General features: G+C 35.3%; 1 protein-coding gene across 6 annotated transcripts in view; it reads right to left on the reverse strand.

Annotated features, from left to right (window-relative positions):
• The window catches only part of DGKB (diacylglycerol kinase beta), a 389,225-nt gene that overhangs the window by 143,231 nt on the left and 220,616 nt on the right, over positions 1 to 25,378 (reverse strand). The gene's annotated exons all lie outside the window — the stretch shown is intronic.

Raw genomic sequence — 25,378 nt, forward strand, 5'->3', positions numbered from 1 at the left:
AAATGCCTCTATAACAAGAATCTGAAGTTAGTATGGGTGCTCAAAACAGAATGATTAGGTCTAATCACAATTATGAAACTTCACATGGAAAACAATCATAGTTTTACGATTGTACAACTATGCTGTACAAGATCTGATGTGTCCTATTGTAGTTAAATTAGTATTATTCCATTTGGGTTCTCTTGTATAAGCTTTCTCAGAATGGAGTCTACTCAGTTTTGGTGATAACTCTCTTGACAAGTTAGAAAGGTGACTCAAAATATACAGTGTTGCAGGAAAGGAGGAGAGCAGAGGATATTGCAAAACTACACAGAATTCTTATTTTGATAAAGAAATGCTATCCACACCCAGCTACTCAACTGTCCTAAAGTAAAACATTATATAATGGATTGTACATGTAAGGAGGAAAACAAAGTATTACAAATCAAATTACATGAAATACAGCTGAAACAAAACCTTTTGATAGTTGCTACCATTATCACCACAATCTCCCTGAGTGCAGTGAATATTTGAATCTTTAAAGTATGAAAAAGAATTTTAAGTACTCTCACTGCACCAGTGCATGCATTCATACTCATATATAAATGTAATTCATACACATTTCTATATATTACATAAATAGCATAAAACAATATCACTGAAAGAGAAAATTTTCAGGGCAAACTCACAATTTATTCTGTTAGGTTTTATCAAACTAAATGATGATGAGCTGGTAATTCCACAAGAACAAATCCAATCAAAGAGAAACGATGATACTGGTTACTCAGGTACTTGCCCACAGAACACCAAACAAGTGTGCAACCACTTCTTGTGGTCTGGAAAATGTCAGCTTACAGGTACTGCTTCACAGGAACATACTAACAAAAGTTGTTGAATCTGAACAAATAGTACAGAAATCATATTCAATTTCATTTAGTAGGTGATTTTATTTTACTGAGTTTTAAATCCTGACTAATATGTTGTTCCAGAGCAAAATTTAAAAAGGCCAAAGAACAAGGGAGATTGTTTCAGTCTTAATAAAGGTACAGCAAATCCAATTTATGACTTCATATGACCCGTGATACTAGTTCTCGTCTCAGTATCTAATACTTTGCACCATGAGCTAAGTGTCAGCGGGTTAGGCTCTGTACTAAAGGGGAAAAAAAGTCTAAAGGAAGTAGACCACAGATAGATACCGACTGACAGAAACATGAAAAAAACCCACAACGAACAAATGGGAATTATGGGTTTATAAGGTAAGTGTTAGTAACAGAACCAGCAAAACTGCTACACAATACTTTTGTAGACATAGAGAAGCTGCCATGGTGACATTATAAGGACTTAGCAATTAAACCAGCAATGGTCTGAACTGGAGTTCGTAACTGAAGTAAACTTAAGGCAGTTTATAGATCCCTAGAGTCTTAGGAAGATTACAAATTACCTTGGCTGCTTTTGTTTTTTACCTTACATTGGCCAACTTAAAACTGAGGCACCCTCTTTTGATCAAAGGGTAAAAGGGTACACATTATTTATGATGGCAGTTGTCAAAGGAAACAAGAAATAAATTTGGAAATCACTGAAATCTTTCAGTTAGGACATTAAAAATCTTTAGGAGGAAAAGACATATGTCATAAGACAGTGTCTTATAAAATGGGTAGTAAATTAAATAAGGACTAAAACCAATCAAATTGACAGAAATTCTATTTTATATCATAGGATATTAAGGTTATTTTTTCCTTCTCTTCCAGACAATGTTATTTCCTGTTTAGTGTACCCATGAGCCTACTAATTTTATAAAAGTTTTAAGAGCCCCCATATTCAGGTAAGTACTTCAGGTTAAGTGCACACTGTAAGAGACATCCTCACACGTGCTTACATGCAAGATTCAGTAGGCATGCTTGGTACAAGGAAACATTAAAGGAACACACAGTTCCCAAGCAGATGTAGATCAATATAAACACATAGGACTACAGGCAGAGACACAAATGAGGGCTTAACACCACCATGAACAAAATGTTAAGAAGTAGGAGATGTTGCTTGTTCATTTTTTTATTAAACAATTGCAACACTCTTTAGGTGGACGATTCATTGATGAACTTTATTCCTTCAAATGATTCATTAAAAACCTAATAATTTTATAGAGATTTATCAAATGGACTTAAGCAGCATAACACCAATAATTTCCTGTAGGGGCTTCGGAAATAACCTGCATTGTATTGTCTCTAGGCTGTGTCTAAGGCTACCCTGAGGGCATTTTTAGATGCCAGTTTCCTCGAAGGAACACGAGCAGTAAGATATATGCTGAGTCCTGGGCTGTGCTGAGAGAAAAGGAGAGCCAGCAGAACTTTAGTAGGTAGGATCAGGAGAGGCATGGTCAATACAATCAAGACATAATGAAGATGGTCACTACTGCATGGGCATGCATGTACAGGGTGGGTTAGCGAGAGGGATAATGTCAGGAGTCATAGACAGGCCAACATTAGGACAGAGATGTCATGTTCATGCATGTTAAAAGAAAAAGATCTGAAACATAAACATCCTGATTTTTTTTTCTATACAATTATCAGTTGCAATTACACATCAAAAGAAACAAATCTACCCCCAGTTGTGATGGATGAACATCTGCACTTTACAGACGTTCTTTTCCACAGGATTTCTTTGCAATAGCATAGAACAACCAATCAGTCATTTAATGACAGCATTATAACCCATTATGTTCAAGAGTCAATTACTCTAAGACCTTACAGTTTTATCACATACAATATGTCTAGATTGGATGCAATACTGTGGATCAATCAAATTCCAAATTTTAACTGAATCTGATTGCATAAGGCTACAAATGATTTATCTTGGGGAGTGAGGAGGAGGAACAGTCAAAACTACAAAACACCAAATAGTTGATGAGCCCTTAAAGAATTAGCTACTTTCATCAATACATGGCCTATACACAAACAGGATAATTGCAGTTTAAAGAAAGTGTCTGGCATTTTTTCCATTTGTAACAAAGCCCAGAAATCAGCAAATACTGATTGGTTAATCAGAAACACAAGCACAGATCAGCATGTGGAACTAGACCATATGTGAAAATAGGATTGTCACAGCAAGGACAGTAAGGGTCACAGGACATACATCTGTAGGAAATCAGCCTTCATTAGTTCAGCTGTTCATGGAACAGTTTCTCAGTATTACGTTTTTCTATGGGTGTGCAATCATTAATAAAATGGAGCTATATGTTACTTTTCAAAAACGGAATATAATATATATGTAGTCTGCCTAAGGAATGAAGGAATCAGTAGAAATGCACATCAGATGTATTATTTACAAATGTTATATTTTGCAGTATCTTGACATTTGCTGTTTGTAAAGGCTAGGGTTGATAAATCTCAGTGGACAATAAAAACATTTATTCCTATACCACTGGAAAAGAGGCTATATTCCATTTGATGGTCAAAATAGTTGCAACTTCATTATTGGAAAATAAGATCTTCACTGGCTGTAAGTGAGCATTAATCCATCAAGATCGATACGGTTGATTGACTGTAACAGGGGAAGTATCAGAAAGATACATTAAAATTTCCTTATAATATCTGGAAGGAAAATAATGTTGTTGGTGGTTTTTTTTTAAAAAATCATAATCCACATACCCATCCACCCATCATGAACAGTTCTGTGTGTCTCAAATGGGTAAATCTGGAATTTAATCAACTTACATGTCAGTAGGTGTTTGTTCAAATAAAGGCCAAAAGCAGAGCCAAAGTAGAAGCACTTCATTTTTCAGTTGTGGTACGGTGGTGCTGTAAGCAGCACCAGAGAATTGGAAAGGCTACTTGGATATTTAAAGAGCATGAAAGAAGCTGACAGCGACTGTCAGCTGAGTTTATGAACACGTGGTCAGATGTCAAAAAGCCATCCGTTTTAGGGAAGTGGTTAATACAACATCTAATATATGGCAGTGTTAGTTAAAGGTGATTTTTACAAATTCAGAAACTACAGACAATACACTTGACCTATCATTAAGATGGTTTAGATTCTAGAATCTTGAAGCTGACAAAATATTTTAAGAAATTAAATGGAACAGGCTTCAGCTATGGTTTTGTTTAATTGCATTTAACAAGTATATGTTACCTTTGTCTTCTCTTATCAAGAAAGGTTGGCCACTGCCTTCAGTTTTGAGTGTGTCATCATTTTTAAAAAACAAACTACTTCAATAAAGCCTGCTTTAAATTTCTTCATGCAAACTCCACTTTCTTCTCCTATCATAAAAATGAAATGTCCATATTAGCTCAAAGTAATAGGATAGATGGAACCTTAATTTGACTAATTTAAAAATTAAAAAAATACTTTTAAAATAGAGAAATCTGTGATATATGCACAATATCTTTAAGTATGTTTATAAACGAACAATTAGGTCTTTTCCAGATAATTTCTTTTTCTTCTTGTTACATAACATATTTAACCCTTGTCAGAAGGAGAGCTGCTCCTTCCCTCTCTTTTTCTGACTATAGATTGCCCATAGATAAATGAAGATTTAGGTTTAGATATTTGCTAGCACTCCAGATGTCACTAAGTCACCTGAAGAGGCACTCCTGTCACATAATCAAAAGTTAAAGTAATTGCTAAATTGGGATTTTTTTACTCCAGAGGCCAGCTGGGATTTTAGTGCTCTCTTAGCAGCATACAGCAAGGACCAGAGACTGCCTTCTGGGTTCACTTGGAAGGGTTTGGCTTTTTTACGATTTTTTTTGTTTGTTTGTTTAATTCCTCATATTGCAGGGATGTAGGGCTGCTCGTGCCTGTGATCGTGTCTATATTCTATCCATTGCACAATATGATTTTGGGTGTCTCATCATTTATCTAAAATTTCTGATAGCAGTACTGTGGATCTGATGATCTGTGGACGTTTTTGAATATTTTTATTGCATTTTCATCTGTGACAGGAATGGATTGAATTTGATGTCCCAGATGTTCCCTTCGGTTCCTACATTCATGAATAAGAAAAATACAGAGCAACACTTACTTTTCAGATTTTTACCTGTAGTTTCTGGCATTCAACAGCCCAGAGACTTTCTGTACTGGAAGTTGCAACAAGACTATAATGTTTAATAGCTCTTATTTTCCATCTTCCAACCGTTTCCTTAAATGCTATGTCATTCTGTGGATTGCCAGTTCTAAGGCAGGAGGGTTTGAAGTACTCCCTCAGGTTATTCTTTCTGTCTTATTAAAAATATGTTTTTGTTACTAGAGTAAAAAGAAATTGAAAACTAATAGATTTGACTCTTCTATCCACAATAAACCTTTGGATGGATACTTAATGAGAATGTGTATATCTGGGATAATCAAACAAAGCAGATCCCCTAACCAGCATAGGTTAGTGAGACAGGAAATCCTACATTTCTTACTCAGACACAGCTTCCATAAAAACAAAAGAAGTTTTTTTGTAATCCTATAATCTAGTCAACTCACATTCTCCATCAGATATTACAACATGCGCATTCCCTCTGACTCAATATGAACAACTCTCTCCACCCCACTTTCAATATCAAAGCTCACACTGCAGCTTCAGCAGCTTCATTAGGATTCCTATTCTATGTTTACAAAGAATTAGCTTTCTGTAGGCAAACCAGTAATAAATTCTGTTGATAATGTAGGGCAAACCCAGATTACAGGTCTGTGACACAAATATAGTGCACATTCTAAATTGCCATTTAAAGTAAATAGGATGAGATGGTCAAGAAGAATACTTGAAAAAAAAATAACTTAAAACTCAAGTCACAAAGTATCATGCTTAAAAAAAAAAAAAAAAAAAAAAAAAAAAGCACAGAAAGCTACCAAAGGGGAAAAAAAAAAGAAAATACCCCTCAAAGGAGGTCCTACAACAGAATATTCACTGTATTCACACAGCTTTTCTGGTACAGTTTAAAATATTTGATGGGCAACTCACAAATGTGTTTTATTCATTATATTTTCAAATTCCTTTATGACTCTCCAGAAGGCATGAAGGGACAGATTGGCACCCATATAGAAAGCAGAGAGTCATGGCATCACTGCTGTACAGTGTGCAAATCTGAAGGAATGTTCTTCTTCCTACGTCTGTCTGGGAGCCACTGTGAAGACTCTTTGCCGGCTTTAGCTTCGTCTGAAGATGAACTGCTGTGGGGTTAATCACAATAATTATGTACTTTCTCCCTCTCTAAGAAGCATTATTTGCTCTGCATCTCAGGCCGGGGATTGTGAAGAACAAAGTTGAGCCTGTGCATCTGGTGTTTGCTGAGTGCTGACTTAATCCCCTCCTATCCTGCTGTCCCACATAATTATTTTGCGGAGTGTGGGTGAAGAGGAAGACCTGGATATTATGCATTGTTGTTTTTCTTCTCCAGACCTGTAGCTTAGGCCTTTTCTGGAATTGTGGTCTTTTTACCTCCTACTTTGCCACACAGAGGAGAGAAGCACCCACCTTTGCAACAGCAAACCCCAAACTATGTACAACCTAAATTAAAAACTGCATTAAGCAAATCTTACGAAGTTTCTCATTAGAAAATATTTATTTACCGAATGTGATTGCACGTGCAAGCTTTATTTAACTAGTTTATTATTTTGATTGCATACCTCCAAAATATGTTTTCAACTAACGTAATTGTGTTAATTTGCATCTTGAAAGGGCACCTTTGGAAAACTGAGCATTTTATCAAGGTTATTCCTGCTGAATCAAAAGAAATTCATACACAGAGTTGTAGCAATTACCTTAAGTAGTTAACATTGACTACGAAAAAAGAAAACCAAAAAAAGCTCTTATCTTCTAACCCTAATACAATTTAAAAATGGCATACAAAATGGACTTTCAGTGAGACTGGTATAAAAATAAATTATTTCTGGTTCTCAGGGAATTCTTAAAAAACAAGGCCTAAACCAACAGGATATGGTAGAACCCAATCCTCTGGTTTAGACAGAAACAAATCAACTGTCCTTGTCAACAGCTGATCAAGTGGTGGCTTTTCAAAAAGAAGTTTAATATATTGTACAGCTATTGCCTTGATTTTACTGACAGGTGATTTTGCATGTTTTTACTTAAACTAGTGGCCAGCCTGTATTTGCTGTGTTTGTTGTAAGACAGGGGTGGGTTTTTTTGCAAGTCAGCACAGAAAGGTTTCTTTTGATTCAATGGAAATACCCTTAAAGCAATTGTCATCTTTTTTTTCAAATTAGGACAAACTACATCAAGGAAAACTGATTTTTAATCAGTAAAATCCAAATGTTAGATTACATAACTTTAAATTTGTAGCAAATAGAATAAACAGTTATGTTCGAGTACCTTTTGAACTTATAGAACTCTTAAAGAATTCTGCTTAGTGACAGCTGCCAGCTGAACCACTACCCACAAGCTTGTTCCCGCTGAACATTGTGCACCCATGAAAAGAGCATACGCCACATAGCACATATGATCTCTGCTTAGGTCTTTTCCATACGTATGCCTCTGTGCAAGAGAACCACAGCACTGATGCTGCTTTTTGGGCCTCTAGACTCTGCAAAACTGAGGCAGGAGAAGACCATTGTGTAGGCAATCATACTGGTATATCCCCACATTTGTTGGCCTCTAGAAACGAGAAAGGAGGCTTAATCCAGAAAACATATTGTATGCAATTCATCCAATAATGCACAGATTAAATAATTTGTTAAACATAAAACTGGAATGAAAAATCCAGATTAGCAACACAAAAAGATCCCTTTGGATATATTCACAGGTGATTAATTACGTGAAATCTCAAATTAATTACATTATTCCAAATCTGATGAGTTGTGTCACAGTAATGCTGATATAGCCAAGATTAAAAACCTGAGGATGTAACAGTCTGCCTTGTTATCAGTGTGTATGTTGTCACAGCTTCTCAGTGAACTGTGACTGAGATGTATTAGCAGGTCAAAAGGGCAAAGCTCTTCAATTTTTTACAGTTCTAGAAAATGGGTGACATTCAAAGAAAAGCTTAGTCTTAGCAGGGGACCAAACAAAGTGATTTATTTTCTATATGCATTCTTAAAGAAAGAAAAAGAAAACAAACAAATGCAGGCTCTGCTATTAAAAGGCTCTACTTCATGCTAGGCTGCTTCTATATGTTTATTGTGTACAATTTACTGCTTAAACCCCCTATAAAGCTCACACAATGATTTGGATAAAACCAGAAAGAAAAGTGTTATGAATCTTGCTTCCTGGAGTGGCAGAGGTTGGGCCAGAGGTGAGATTTCAATGAATTACACTTATAAGTGCCCATTAAATATAGATAACAGTATAGTTAGATGCATTATTTTATCTCAAATTAGGGCCATGCAATTGGGTATTCATGCAATTGGAGCTCTCTCCAGCAGCTTTATGCAAGTGTTGGCAGCTGAATGAGGTTGGACCTGACTCTATCTTCTGTAAAGAAACAGATAATTAAGTATCTCCCAATCATCTAGCTTTTTTCTTTTCTTTCCTCCTTTTCAAAAGGTTAACACTTGAATGCTTTAAAATCTGAGTAATAAGAAAAAGAAGTGGTGACCTGCTAAACTTTCTTTAAGACATTTTTAACATTTAAAGTCCCAGAATAATTTTATTAATGCTTTGTATTTTCCAATTGGGAAAGCCCACTCTGCTTGCCATCTATGGCAAGATGAAGACAATGGATAGCAAAGTAATCAATAGAGGAAACACTGCAATAATTCAGAAGTTTGTTGCAAAAAGGGATAAGGGAGAATGCTCACTATTCTCTCTCTCAAATTACATTACATTTTTCACCAGTGCATGTGTTACCAGCATATATAAAAAAGGTGAAACATCCTTTGATAGTCATGCCTTGGGCTGAATTTCAGGGGACATGATTTCAGTCCTAGGCTCCCTGGAAAATATTTTACATCTTTTTATACCTGTTTCACTGTCCCTGAAGACCTCATCTGAGGTCTACATATTCGTGGGCTGTGAGAGCGAAACTATAGATACACATAGAGCTATTGATATCAATATCACTGAAACTTAAATTATCTTCCATAATTTTGCAATGATTTCCAGGGTGTTTAAGCACAAATTATTATTTGAAGCACAAAGCCTAGGCTCTAAATGAACATTAAAACTAAAGAAGGGGAAGGACACCATGGATCCATAAGCATTTTCTCTTTCAATTTCCTACTGCCCAGAAATACTTTGGTGTTTATACTGGGTCTCTATAAACCACCTACTTGCAACATGGTGATATTTCCTCTGTATGGAAGGCCAGTACAGGCAGTCCTACACAGAGCTGTTACAGGCTATCTTCACTTACTTGCACCTATAGGTCCTTCTTTTAAACCGTGGAGAGCTTTCTATATATAGAAAGGCTTGCAGCCCTCAAGCTGATGGGAGACCATCACGCTTCTCCAGTAACGTTTCAGTTGTGATATTCCGCAGGTGCCTTGTGTTCAGAATCCATTAGACAGAATTTGACAGAATACTCCTGCTGTCCTTATGCTTTTTGCATACTTACAAAAGTTAAAAGTTCTAAGAGGAAAGCTTGTCATACACCTCATCAGGCTGTGGGTTCTGGAGACCAAGGTTGAACACTTACCCCTAGAACACCCCGCCTTATTACCTTTTCCCTCTACATGAACAAAGGACTTTCAGCTAATCGCTGCTACCTTGAGGAATTATGTAGTTCAGAGATATTTTTAAAAATGCCATTTTTTGATGGTTTATAAGCACGTCTCGTCCAACCACAAATATCTAGAATTAAATGCTACACAAAATGTCATTCAAAGTAGCTGTTTACCGTGATGATTGTTGTGAATGGTCTATTTAGAAAGAGAAAAACTGTGGTCAATTGTTTCTAAATTGCTGACCTATAGGCTTATAGAGCCATTATTGATCAATTTCTGGGCAAGAGTACAGGGTAATCTTTGTCATATGATTTACTTAAATGATAAGAAAATTTGGTTAATATCCAAGGACGATTAAAAAAAAAGACTTAACGATATTAAAAATATATTTTATAATCCCTTCATGACTGAGTATATAATATTAATCTAGTGCCGTTAAATCAGTCAGTATTGCATCCCCTTCTGTAAATGACTGAACATTTATCTTTTTCAGTATGTATATTTAGCACACTAGAAAAAATATTCCTCCACTTCTTCCATAATGGTAATAAAAGAAACTGATTATTTTTTACTTGTCCATAAAAAATGTCCCCACAGCAACCTGAATTTGATTAAGCTGGTATATCAAATATATATATGAAACTGTGACACAAAGTAGGGCTTAGAAGACCGTATGTACAAATTAGATGATTGTAATATTTAATAACTCAGTGAACTTTTGCTAATGTAACACTTTTTTTTCTGCATTCAGTTATTTGAAATTGAAATCATTTCTAGTCAGAACATGCTGTTCTTTTAGTGTTTAAATCAGCCCTCTTTTATCAACAGACTGATCATAACTGCTGTAATGAAACATCTCAGACCTTGAAAGTTTGCAACACACTGATGAAATGCCAAGATGCATTTGTGAAAACAGTTCTTCTTTAGTATAAGGTTAATTTCACGTGTGTTGTAAACAGAAACAACAAAACAACAATCCCCTTCCCCTCTTCCCTAGAACAAGACTTTATTGAACTAAAAAAAAAATATCTCAATCTTATTAAAAGTGATGGAATTGGAACACTTAAAGGCACTTTAAATGATCTTAGCCTGCACACTTCCCAACTTGGGCTTAGGCCAGGAAGTTAGTTTTAAAAAAACATTTAATCCTGCATGAATCCCAGGCAAAGGAAATTGGCTTCAGTGTTTTAAAACTTAAGGTCAGTGGATATTGCCCTGATCCAATGTGATAGACACAAGATCTGATTGTTTAGATGTGAACCACTCATTTCACATGCATTGTTATTTTTCTATTCCCTTTATTTGAGTCTAGAATCACCAAAAAAACCCAGTCTGCATGCACTCTACCTCAATAGTAACTGCATTTAGTTTTGTTTAAAACAGAGAATTAATCACTGCCAAGACACTATTTTTTTCTTGACAGTGCTTCAAGTTTGCAGTGGAATTAGAAAATGATTGTTAATTTACACATACAAGATAATTTTATGTGACTTAAGAAAGATTAAATGGAACAATCAGGAGTGACAGTGGAAGAAATTAAATCAGGATATGAATGAGCGCTGTTTTATACTGTAGGTGTTCCTGCAAAACCTAATGCTAATAAACTCATGAGTTAATAGCTTCCATATTCTTTTTCAAATATTAACCTTTTAAAAAGTTGAATTAGCTTAAGAATAACTTGATATATTATTAGGTTTCATTTTAAAAGTCCATGCCGAAAAAGAATGGGCCTCTTTTTAAACACTTTTTAATTATTATGAGGCTTATATGAAGAAGAAAATATATTTTAACAAGCATCCACACAAGTGGTCTGATTATGTTATTCTAATCTGCAAACCTAATTATCACCTTCTTATGGAGTACAAGGAACAGCTTTAGAAGAAAATTAATGTATCCTATCAGTGGGACAGTTTGTCACTTTATTAAATAATCATCTTCTTTGCAAATAAAATTGTTAGAAGCTTCATTGTATTAAGGAAAAAATAAAACCCCTCACACCATTACCTATTAAAATTAACTTCCCACCGTTTCTTTAATGGTCTATTAAGCCTTCACTGTGGTGGATTAGGAAGTACAAATGAGGATATCAACTGTTTCTAAAACTGTAAGAAACAAATATGTTCTATGTGCGTTTTTTATTACTGGGAGTTATAATTTAGCAAACACTGAAACTATTTGCACTAGTTTCCAATGTAGAAAGTGTATATTAAATACAAAGTAGATAATGTAGATTTTTTCCTCTCTTTTATCAAAATCATAACCTCTGGGGACAAAACTGACATCTCTTAATGTCTATCTTTTCTTCTAGAAAACAGAAATTCACATTCTATTTTTCAATCTAGAAGACAAAACCAACCCAAACATAATCTGAACAGTTGCCAAAGATGCCCTAGAATAAATCTTCACGCTGACCTATGGCATGAAAAGTGGGAATCTTAACAAAGTATTTAATACAACATTATTTAAAATATCATCCTACCAAAGACCAAAATTTCACCTCCAAATCTTCAAAGGCTTACTGTAATTGCAGAATGTTACAGCTTGTGAATGCATACAGCAATCCAACTTGTAAACAAGTACAGGGTCATACTTTTCTGCCCTGTAATGAAGAGCAGCTATTCAGCTCACCAGTAACTAAAGATTTTCTTTCACTGGTCCTTGCAGTATTTTTACAGCAGGCACATATTTTTACTATGGTGCAGGTTGCTGCTTTTCTTTTTTGCCATCTCAGGCTACAAGTTGTGACTTCCATGTAGAACCAACCCGCATTATTTTTAGCTGTCTTTGATTAGGCCATATTATCCTGTGAAACCAAAACCTACATAAAATGAAGCCAGTTTTAATGGAGTTTTCATTTAGAAAGAGTTGTTAACTAACAGATGGAATATCAGCTTAAAGCTACATATGAAAACATACTTAGCTACCCCTTTTAAACTATCTCTGGTGAGTCAATGTGCATCACCTGGGATTTAGGTAACACAATTTGCATATACCATATTTGCACTAAAGGCTTGAACTTAATCTCCAACATCTCAAGGAAGTGCTCTTACCTTTGCAACTCTAGCCACAGTTTTCAATGTTACCCGCTGGAGTTTTCACCCTGGCAGCAGGACAGCAGAATCAAGTCCCTTGGACGGAATTATACTATATCCACCAGTTTCAAGCTGGCCACATGCTCTGTTTCATGTAAATAAATATTCACCACTGCAGACTTAACAAATAAACAAACAAACAAAACTCCAAGCCTCCTTCCATACGGGAACTTGCACTTAATATAAGCAACACAGAGGGAGAAGGTGAGCTTTTATCAGGGTGTTGAAGCTGGGGCTCTTTCATTTCAAGCAAGCACTGCAGGTCTTAGGACAGCAGCAACTGTGGGAGAGGCAACACTCCCCTTCTGTCACTGAGGAAGGTTCTGATTTTTTTATCCAGATTAGTTTTCTCTTTAAATGGGAAAAATGTTCTTACATCAGGGAAACTATTTCCTGCCCAGCACTATCATCCAAGGAAGCTTTATTAGCTACATATTTTCTGCTCCTTCCAGAAAGCAGGATACTTTGCCTTCATAGGCAAGCCAGACATTCATAAGGTAAAGAACTATAGAGATACTGATTTTCCTTAAGTATTATCCGATACAGTTAAATGTTAACCTCCTGTGGCTTGTGGGTAAGGTATATCCTGCCATCAAAAATGTCCAGTATTCTATGATATACATGGGATATTACCAGTACTCTGTAAAATAAGACAATCAGTCTTAAATATTGAAAGATTACTTAATTTTAATTTAGAAGACAGTATTTGAGTTAATGAAACAAACAATAAAGTCAATACTTTTATGATAAACTCTACCTCTCTGCATTTAACTTACAGATGTGAAGATCAGAAGCATGCCTTGTAATAAAAGGTGAATAATATGAAAGCTCGGATAAATCAGGATTTCAGTGTAACGCTGGCTGACCTAGTAGTACTATTTTTTTTTTTTCAAACAGGTTTGGGCTTATTCCCAAATCTAAATTCTTGGAGAACCGAACAAGATAATATTCACAGTTAGGCACTTCAGAGTGATCTCAATAAGAACATAAAAGTGTTTAATTCTAGAAAAATAAGATAGCAGTTATTTTGTCTGCAGTGGCATTGATACTTTGCCTCATACTTCTGAACAGCCTTTAGTGAGGCAGGAACATTTATCTAAACTTCAGTGTCACTTTCCCATTTGTTACAGGGTACACTGGGCTTTTATTTCTATATGCTTTAAAAAAAGACTGCATGTCTAGAAGCACTCTTAGATTTTGCACTATACACCAAAATCTTGCCACAGAAAATGAGTATGTCCTCTTCTGGGCTACAGATTTTAGAGTGCTACCAGTTCAGGGCACTAAATGGTCATACTTATGGTTTGATTACTTTACATCATTAAAGGGTATTCTGGTAGAAGTGTACACCACAGGTAGCTGTCCACCATGTTACAATTTCTTAGAGAAGAAAAGTGTTACAAAAAAGATAGACACTATATAATAAAGACTTCAGAAAAAAATAATAAATAGACCAAACAAAGCAACACTTAAGACTTCAAGTAAGAGACGTGGCTGAAAAGCACTTCCCTCTTGCTCTGTCAGCTTCTCCATTTCCCTTTTTATTAAAACACTAAACCATGAGCATTAAGCAGCTCTTAATTTAGCTTTATAATAAAAATTGAAATCCTTCTTAACCAAGAGTATAGTTTCGTTGAAATCTGTATCCTTGATTATTTTATAAGGTGAAGGAACAAAGCAAAGTCAAGAAAGGCAAAGAAAGAAGGAGTCAAAAGCCAAAAGAGAAACAGAAGTCTTATAAGATGCCAGAGGAAGGAAAAAGTAGGCAAAAGATGAATGTGTCTTATAGCAAGAGCAAATATGTAAGTTAAAATTTGACCTCAAAGCCTTCCTTAAGATAGCTAAAAAACCTTTGGTAAGGATCAAGAAGCTGGTATAATGTAGGAGACCAGTGACCACTAGCTTGTGATCCAGTGTACTCAACACTGCACACATTTTATCCCATACTTCAGCTGCATTGCCACTTTGTAATGGAGCATGCTTCCAGGATCACAGAGCTAGTGCTAACTGTGATGGCTCTGGAAGTACAAGCAAGACAGCACCGTGTGCTTGTGGTAGTCTAAATCTGGTCTAAACCTCAGAAGAACATGTGGTTTTGTGTTCCACACAGACCTTGCAGTGCCATCCAGCTTAGAAGTAGACCACCAGTTCATTATGCAGGTCAGCGGTGACTGTCCATGAATAATTTTGAGAAACTGGCAGAGTCAGAGAAGGTTCAGAGTAGTCCTGACAGGCATCTCCTTTCTGTAACTCTTAAGTAGTTCTTCCTCTTTGGCAGTGCTTGCCGTGTCTGACTAATATGTCTTTCCAAAATGGACTGTTCTGCATCATGCCTGTATAGCCCTATCCAACAATTTTAGTGTCTTTGGGCATTGTAGTTGATGTCAAAGGAGTTTTGGTAGACAGAAGGAAGACTACCATGTGCACTTATGAAATACACCAGATTTCAAACACTTTAGATTAGTGTCTGTGCTTTCTTCTTCTAGGTTGAACAAAAACAGTTGAGAATCTCTCGTTCTGGTATGCCGATACTAGTATACTACACACAAACCATCATCTTTGTAGTGGGTGTGTCCAGTTTCCATGATACTTACTTTGCTCATGTGAACAAAGCAGTGGATAAATATTGTTCATAATTTAAGAAACACAATTAAAAGCGTAATCGTTCACCAGCCTTTCAAAAATACAAAAATGTTTCATCACAGGCTTAACACCCTGGCAATCTGGTGACAGAGTCAAATTTCCACCTGCCTACCAGTTTTCTGTGTTTCTGCCATAGTTATGAACTACAGCATTGCATTTGCATTGTAGTACAGCTGCTATTTTGCTGTGAAATGATTAAAACACTTTCCAAGTAAGAGAGTGTGCCTGATTGCTCCTTGTCAGAAGGGGGACCTGAATCACAAAGCCAGTATGAAACTGGTCCCATGGCTGCTGTGCTTCTTTACTACTGCAAGGTTTTTTGGAAGAACAAGACCTGCTTAGGTCAATCCACTCAGGTTTAATTTTTTAAAGTCCACAACAATTTGACAATTAAATTTATGTTCCTAAATCACTTTCAGGGAACATTTACATTGCAATTCTCTATGAAATCACAGCAGATAAACATATTGAAGATTTCATTCAGAGTGAGTTGTCAGCTGCCTCATACCACCAAGAAGAACATATTTCTTTGATTAACACACTTTTTTTCCTTCTTTGAATATCAACAAAATCTTGATAAAGAACTAGATTGGCAGCTTAACACAGCCTTCAAGACTTTACTGTCACAACCCAAATCACTTAAGAATCTTCTGCTACTTCTGCTGTTACTGTAGCTATTAATATATCATCATAACTAAAAGAAAAAAAAATAAAGAAGTATTTTAGCTCATAAAAAAAAAAAATCAATGCTGCCCTTGTTTTTAATATATTGTGAGCACAAATATTCTAACCACAGAGAAAGTTCTTCAGTTGGCCATTATACTCCCAAATCACAAGTTACTGTTCCAAAGAGCATTCAATGCCTTTAGACATCTTCATAATTGGCTCAGAAATAGCATGCTGCAAGAAAGGTTAACAGACCTTGCTGTCTCTCATATGTACAAATTTCTATTAAAACCAGCATAACTGAAAGGTTCTCAAGAACCAGGAAACCATATTACTTGCTGCTGTCCCTAAGTCTAATTTGGAAAAAAAAACCCAACAAAAAAAAAAGCAAATCTAACAGATGGCCTCTTCCTCTGACTACTAAATCAAAATCCTAAGCAGCTTTTACCACCTCTACCTATGTCATGTGGATTCAAATGATACTCTGGTCCTGAATTTTAGGCACTTCAGGAAAACAATTTAATGTAAGTTCAATATGATGTTAAAATACTGCATTAAATTCTTAACCTAAGGAACAATATTAACTGTTGCATATCTAAGTGCACTTCTAGGGATTGAAACGGGATATAATTTGAAAACTTTCTAAGCTTAATAAATTCCAAGTAATTACTAGGTAGCAGTTTTTATGTACAATGTTTTCTGGTTTTTTTCTATTGTGATCCATATTATGCCATGACGTACGAACATAACACAAGCATCCAGCCCATCCTCGCAACCACCGATCAGTAAATTAATTCAGACTTTTTAAATAACTATTCATTTAAACTTTGAGAAACAATACTAAAATTACATTGTACCCCACATGGTTTTTTGCCGGTCTTGTATCCTTGATAATTTCCCCAGAGAGTCCTCCTAGGCTTTTTGAGCTGGAAGGGGGGTGTGTTCTGATCCTTTAGCCAACAATCCACCAGGTACCTTGTTGATCTGAGCCCTTTTACTCAAACCAGAGCTGAACATTAGATAGCAGTCAACAGAGACAAGTAACAAACACACAGTATGTATTTCCTGAAGTGCAGAGTAGAGTGTTAAATAAACACAGACAATTTTTCTTGGGGCAGGTTAGCAACAGTTTTTGAATTCCCACAATTTCTCTGTCTGACAAAGGAAAAAGTTGAAAGCAGGATACTACACCCTGAGCACTCGTGAGGGAGCAAATGAACATCCGTTAATCTTCTACTTCAGAAGCAGATGCAGATTAATAGTCACCAATCATTCAGCAATGTAGTTACAAGAAAAAACAGAGAGGTATTCTTTCAGTGCCATGCTAGTACATGGAAATATTCTAACACGTGTAAGCCTGTCTTAGGAATGGCAAAAACATAAGAAATTACATGATTTAGTATCAAAAGACAGAAATGACCAGAACAGTATTCCCAAAAACCATCACCTCTTCTGTTAGGCAGACTGAAGTGTTGTGAGGGAAAGACAGCCGATATCACTTTAAACTACTTTTAGCTAAACTTGACTTCGACAGTAGTAGTGTCACGTATCAGAACAAACAACAGCCATTCCCTTTAAATCAACAGGTCAGCCAGTATATTTCTCTGGTGATGTTTTTAGTTTTGTACTTTTGCCTACTAATCTATTTGAAAATGTGTAGCGATTTCACACACACACATGCATGCACAAAGACATTGAAAAAATTCATAGTTTGGGTATAAGTATATAATACAAAATATAAAAATATATAAAAAGAAAAACAAGTCTAAAAATAAAAATAGAAAATAGAATTTTGGTATATCAATGCTAAAGAGGTTCAATACTAAGATAAGTAGTTCTCAATTTTGATTATATTCTTACATTCTTAGCAGGTGAAATAACAAGAAACAGTAGTTATTGACAAGTAACACTAAAACCCAAAATCTGAAGGCAATGTTAGCAACAACCTAATAATAGGTACAATTGTACAACTGCATTTATCACTCAATTTTTGTAGAAATGCATCACATTAACTGCTCTGTTATTAAAAACCCCAGTATTTTCAAAATATTTTCTTTAGAAGAATATATCCTATGTTAATAAAATGAAGATATATATCAGAAGTCAATAAAAACTTTACTTGAGGGATAACCACTGGTTTGATCTTATTTTGTATGATACACAAATTATCCTTTACTATATACTATGTTTGGAAATACTTCTAGCTTTGCACATTTCTTAGAAAGGGCCATGTAACCCATTGCGATAAAAATAACCGACCTGAAATCAGATCAGAAGGCAGTCTGATTATTTACATGAAAACACATAGACCATGAGCCAGGCAAACTACGTTCAAACAGAATAAAGAGAAAATGGAAAATGTTATCTGAAGTGATGGAGGTGGTGACACAAGCTCTTTATTAGATGCATTAAGTACTTAAAATCACTTCAGTTATATAATTAGCAAAGATAAGAACTATAGGTTATTTAATCAGGGGCTGGCATGTTGGTTGAAAAGATTACTTTCAACCAAACACTGTTCAAAATTAATTTGGAACAATAGTAATAACAAAGGGTTAGGAGGATTTGCTAAATTTTTAACTTTTTTTTTTTTTTTAAGTACCAAAGTCTCTCTAATATGACACAAACTAATTTGCAATTTCAGACTGCAGAGTTGGAAGCCTGGGGTATATTGTAAGATTCTGGATCTGTAGCAAATCTAGGATCCTGTTTCTTGTGACTTAAAGCACAAGACAAGTAAAAGCACATGACAGTCTCTTCTGTACTAAAGGAGTACTTGGGCTCTCTTCATTATCTCTGGGTACTGTAGTATATGCCTGGATAACAACATTTTCTAAAAATAGGGGCTTAATTACTGGAATTAAAGGATTAAAAAAAAGCCCCATAAAGCACCCACAGTTCATACTAAAGGTTTTCATGTTGTGATTAAATTTTAATTTCTTTGTACTGAAGAATGATGTGTTTGTGCTTATTAAATAGGAAGTGTAAAATTTATTTCTTAACAATTCATTTCACTGCTTTTAATGGCTTGGATATTGTCAATAATATTATATGTAAGTGCGCTGTGGCCACTTAGCAACCTTGACTGGATTTTGAAAGAGAGTTTTGTTGGTTTTGCAATATATATTAGAAATGGCTGCTGCTTAACTGTTTATAGAGCCCAGCATCTGTTGTAAACAGATATATACACAGGAAATTTTTGTAAAGATTTGCTATTTACTTCAGGGATTTGAAGATTAATTGATCCAAAATGAAGTTTGAAAATCAGCGGTGAGTTTACATTGTTAGTAATCCCTAGTTCTGATTATATCTCCCCCTCCAAAAAAAGCAAGCAATATTGGATAAAAAAAACATTATAATGCATTTTATTTAGTGTGTGCTCATGAAAATCGGATAAAATAACCTTACTTATTTATATAGAAATACCTTATCATACTTCATGAGCAAGCAGTAAATAGCAAGCTATAGTTTAGTTTTGTTACAGTGTTTCTCATATCTGTTACTGACCCCCTTCACATGTGAATTTGCTATAAATAAAAGTAGTCAGAAACCTTTTTCTATCATTGTGTTGTTAATTATTATTTCAAATGGTGTGACTAAACAGTGGAAAAGACCAAGATTTAATCCCTATATAGTTGTTAGCCTTTTGTAATAAAAGGCAGTAGTTTTAATTAATTAAAGAATGTGTAAAACATCCCATAGGCACTTTAATTCATAGAAAAGATTCAATGACCTACTCTGAATAATGAAACATCACCCACAATAAATTCCTTTATCAGCTTGACATCAGTGGAAGAAAATTAGATTTTAGTGACCTTTGCCTATAGCATATGGATAGACCAGTTGTGAATCAACAGTTTGTTACTTGTACAATGCACGATGGACTGATCCCTCTATATGTGTGCCATGTTAAACAGTACTTTCTCCTAGACAGTGCAATGATTTTCACCCTTTAACACAGCTCTATATCTTACTTGACAATTTCTAAAGCAACTGTTTCTTTAACAACTGGGTGTCATTACATATGTTTAAAACAGATAACTTCCCTTAAAGGAAAAAAACCCACATTCCCATATCTTGTCAATATTAATAGTACATACTTCAGTTATTTGCTCTTAAAAGTAGAGAAGGGCAGGTGTTCACAACAATCCCCTCCAATGCCCAATAAACAGATAGCCCTTACCATTACAACAGCAGAAAACCTGACCCCATTTTAGACCTGCAGCGGTAAATTTGACAGCTGAGGACCCTAAGAATACAAACATAAATTCTTTGCTCTGCTTAGGGTCTGATACAGCACGCTGCTTTCAGAAATGTGCTTTGAAATCACAGGGGATGCTCAAGACTTAAGGATGCCTACTTAAAATATATTTTATACAGCACACTGCCTCTAGTGCTCATGAGTCTGAATCCAAGGTTCCCCAATCACACCTGCCTCCCAGCCAACCACTACAGAGTAATGTTACAGGGAGCAAGAAGTCTCTCAAGCCTTAGCCCATTAGCACTTTCAAGAGAAATGATAAAAACATGAAATCTTGTATCAGAGAGAGGTTCACATACTGCAGATGCAGATCGCAGTCATTTTGCTCTGTAGACAGCAGACATAGGTAGGCTGAATCAGCAATATACTCCAACTACCTTCTTTTGTCCCAGCTCAGTAAAATCAAGCACACATTATACACTTCAGGCATGTTTTCTAAAGATGAGCTACTACATGTTTGAAGTCTGACAAAAGAACATGCTGATTTTTTTTTCTTTCTTTCCGTCTATGGATATTATAACTAAGAGCTAGGCAGAGAAGGTTGTTCTAAAAGCCATCTCTTGCTCATGTGAAAATATTTCATGCTTTACCATAAATTTGTTCAACTCACATTGCTTCATCTGATGACTGCAGTTGCAGTAACACTGCTCGAGTTCAGAGGTATTGTTCCCTGGAGTCTTATCCTTTTATAAAAAGAAACCTGTGGGTTCAATGGGACAGGTAACAGATGTCTGCAATCTGGTCTCTCTGTGGGGCCAGTGCCGCCTTTTTAAGCATTCTCAGCTCAGTCACAACCAAGGAAGGGAGGAGAGGTTGGAGCAAAGTGACTGAAATGTCTGCAATTCATTAGGAATTTTGCGTTGATGATTAGTATATTCACTGCAAATAATGCAGTTGTGATTCAGCCCAAAAGACTCCATCAGACTGAAAAACTGGAAGAATAGTGAAAATATCAAAATAGTTTTGTTCTATTCAAAATGAAACATTCTGACTTTTCAATACAAAGATAAAATAAGCCAACATTAAAACAAAGGCTAAGCACATCTGAGAAGGAATATTTTATTCACCCCATGACAAATGATTTTGCAACTGGGGTTGCCTTACACAAAAAAAAAAGGAAAGAGTTTATACTGATCTTTTTCAATTTCAGTCAGCAAACTAGAAACACTACTTACTTTCAATACTACTTCCTTTCAACAGCAAGTAATTCAGGGAATCTCCAATATTCAGTGGAATAACTCTGTCCTGGTTTCTTTGCTGCCAGGCTGGATTAGAGGTCTTTTACAATAAAGCTTTTGGATACAATAACAGTGTTTGCATGAGAGGTTTGGGTGTTATTTGGGGTTTTTTGTGTGGTATTTTTTTGTTTTTAAGATCAGTCAAGATATGATACTATGATAACTACATTGTACAATGCAGTACTTATGTCGGAGCACATGGAAGATCTTGTTAAAGATCCATTTACCTGCCATTTCTCCCATCTTTTCTTTCTGTGGCCTTTCCAGATTAAACCAGTGTCACATAACATGTAGGTCAAAACAAAAGCATAACTTCCTTCATTCATATTCATTCAAAGAACACTTATTCTCATTGAGATCACTTGCACAAAGTAAATTGGTTCTTTATATTACTTAAAATTTCCCTTAGAGATTAAGTACATAGATATTGGCACAAAATAAAAGCATAATTAAGCAAGCTGAGAGGGAATCTCAACAGTACATGGTCAGGAACATGATACAAATTGAGTTATTAGGAATAAGAACTTTTTCTGCTTTAGGATTTCTTCCTCATAAAAGATGAAAATAGATTGATATTGGAAAATCTCAAGGATGATATACTTAATCCTACTTTAGTTTACTGAGACAAAGAAATATCTTTTATGCTACAGGGTGCCAGAGAGTCAAATTAGCATGCCTAAGTTAACTGAATATTATTTTAGAATAGTTAATATCGATGCGAATTATTTTTTGTTGAATGTATTCTTTGTTTCCCTGTATATATTCCAGTCACATAACTCATACATCTGTTATTCCCAGCATCGAGTCTATGATGTTTACACAGATCTCCCTGCAGGGCATTTTGGCCTAACTGAATCGTTATTTCAACAGTATGTCCTAGTTTAATGATACTGTTACTTGAAATGCTGTTTTTTGCAAGTTTTCTCCCTCCTGGGGTTAACTCAGCCCTTCTACACTGAAAGCAGAAAATCTGACCCTACTTTTAAACCGGAGATGCTGGGAAGTGAACTTGGCTTTCTCAAGCACGGGGTTCTCAGCACTTCAGACCTGTGCAGTGGGTAATGTGACAGCTGAGATTCTGGGTTTTATGATCACATTTAAATCTTAATGCAATGTCAGTACTGGTTTTTGATAACATCAGCTAATGATCATAAGATACGATTACTTAAAATGGCATACTAGGATTCATTCTTTTGACAGAGGTGAGGATGCTACTGTGTTCTCACTTCCATTCTTTTCTATTTGATCATCACCAGAAGAAAAATTCTTCTCTTGCAGATCCATTTTTAGGAACAAGTAATGAATATTTTAACATCACTGTTAGACATTTATGCTGAGCCTTATTTGGGAAACAATATGGAGCCATTCCATACTGAAGCTTACAAGTATAACATTTTGAAGTGATTAAGAAATATATTAAGTGTTTTTCAGTGAAATTTAAGCTTCTGAACAGAGAAGACCCTTTTGATAAAGGGACTTGACTACAATTTAATAAGAAAGTGAAACAAACAGGTGCTTCATTGAAAAGAAATGTCATAAGGTAGCTGCTAAGTCATTTGAAGATTTAAGAAACAACAGATAAGGTAGATTTTTAATTCATGAGTATTTACACATATTTAAACTTAGATACTCCAAAGACCTAAATGTCTAAGCATCTCTAGGCAGTTTAGAAGTCCGCACTTTGATTTCTTTCTTTCTGAGTAAGTCAGTAATACTAAAGTCTTTGTGTCCAAAATCTATAAACACTACTCAGTTTCAAAATGTGTCAGAGTTTGTAATAATTAGTTACCTACTTCCAAAGCACTCCACAATATTGGCTAGTAGTCATTAAAGCATCTTTCTAAGACTTGTGATTTGCTCTAATCTTCATTTTGAGAAGGTAAACAACTACAGAAAGATTCCGTTTTCACACAGGAGTACACATCAGTAGCTTCCCTATTAGTATGCTCTATATACATGTGGAACTTGGGATGAGTGTCAAGAAATGCCCTTATGAATTTCATGATCATTACCAGGATATAATGCAAAAGTTTCTCCAACGCCCAACTTAACCTAACTCACTGAAGCAGATACAACACCCTTGGATTTCAAAAGACCTCTGCACACAGTATAAACTTAAAGTTTCTCTTTAGTGAGGAAACTTTCTACATGTTCATTTTCAAAGTAGAACCTCAGTGTGAGGACTGGCTTTACAGAACTGAATGATAGCTGTGGGAGCTCCAAACGTAGGAAAACCAGGCAAGAGAAAATTAACATAAACCAGTGAAAGAATTAGCTTTTTAAATCACGACAGATATTTGCATGTGACAATGTAGGATTTTCAAATGAGTAAGTGCCATCAGCTATGGAGCCCACTATGAATCTGACTTGAGTTGGACTTGCTGATCCTAAATCATTTAGATTGCACAGAAAACTCCAGAGTCTGGTGAATTAAGTCTTGTGGTTTAGCAGACATCTGAAAAAGGTTTTTATTTTCACACACTGCATGAAAATGTTGCTGCAACATATTACAGAGTGTTGCCACATGCAAACAACTGTTAGTAGAACAAACTATTTGTAAACTAACATCATCTGGAAAATCCCATTTAACAAAAATAGAAATCTGATGTTTTTTCTCACCACACAAAAGAAGAAACATTTTAAAACATCAGCCTCTATTACACTATTTTGGTCAAGTCTTTATGTTCTTTTTTAGAAATCCATAATCTTTCTGAATAGTCTTTCAAGTCCCAGAGAATCATTGCTTTTTTCAGGTTCTTTCAATATCACAGTACCAAAGCACATAGGGACTGGAACTATATATTTTTGTAATTAATTTCCTTAAGATAATGTTAGAAACATCAGGTTCCTTAAAATATAGATGAATTTCAAGGTGAGTCTGCTAGCAGATGTTATTAATGACATATGATTTATTGTGACATGAAATCTGATCTGAAACTCATGTTATTAGCTGAGCTTTTTATAAATTATAATTGCCAACTGCTGAAAATATGCCGAAAGACCACTGATAAACTAGCTTCATCTTCAGGGCCTAGAATATCTGCATTTGCTAAATGTCCAATATCTCTAGTCCTGCTGAATGAGTATAATACATTGGGATGTGCAGATCAGGCTTGAGTTCAGATCTTTTCATAGCATAATTTTTTCAGAATAAGAAGCACCAGAGGTAGGAGGAGGAGGTCATAGAAAATCAATGTCTACTGTGGAACTTTAAAAGAGACATACACTCAGGTTTATAGTATGTCATTGCATAGATGTTAAACAGATTGAGTATTTAAGAAAAAAGTCCCCATCTGACTGTTAAACGTAAAATTCATACTTTCAACATGAAAACAGTAAGAAGTTAGAAAATATTTAAACATCATTCTGTACAGCTCTAAGACGACAGCACAAACAGCGTATTTTGTCATCCTAAAGTCTATGAAGATTTGCATCTACACAAGAGTTTCTAGATCACCCCCATGGAAAAGTAAAAAAAAAAAAAAAAAGAAGTCTGTGGGTAGACTGACAATCAGAAAACATTTATGTTAATTATGTTAATAATTGTTTCTCAATATTCTCTGTTTATTCCAAATAACTTCATATCTTACTTTCCTCTCCCCACATACTTTTCAATGCTCATTAAAGTTTCTGAAATGTTGCTTTTACCCATCACAACTTATGTTCTAAGTTACCTAAATAAGAAGAGACAAACATAAGCACTGCGTTATGAATATTATCTACTCAACAAACCAGATATTGAAAGAAGGTGAATTTACAGCACATGTTGTAATACATTTTTAATCTCCAGAAAAGCTCTGAGATAACATTTCAAAAACCAACACAAGGAACAGATGCAAAGTCTCATTCCTGACTTTTTTACATATCCAAAGTTGTTTAATGATAAAAGCATTTATGTGTAA

Source organism: Falco punctatus, assembly GCF_963210335.1.
Source record: "Falco punctatus genome assembly, chromosome: 4".
Classification (NCBI taxonomy): Eukaryota; Metazoa; Chordata; class Aves; order Falconiformes; family Falconidae; genus Falco; species Falco punctatus.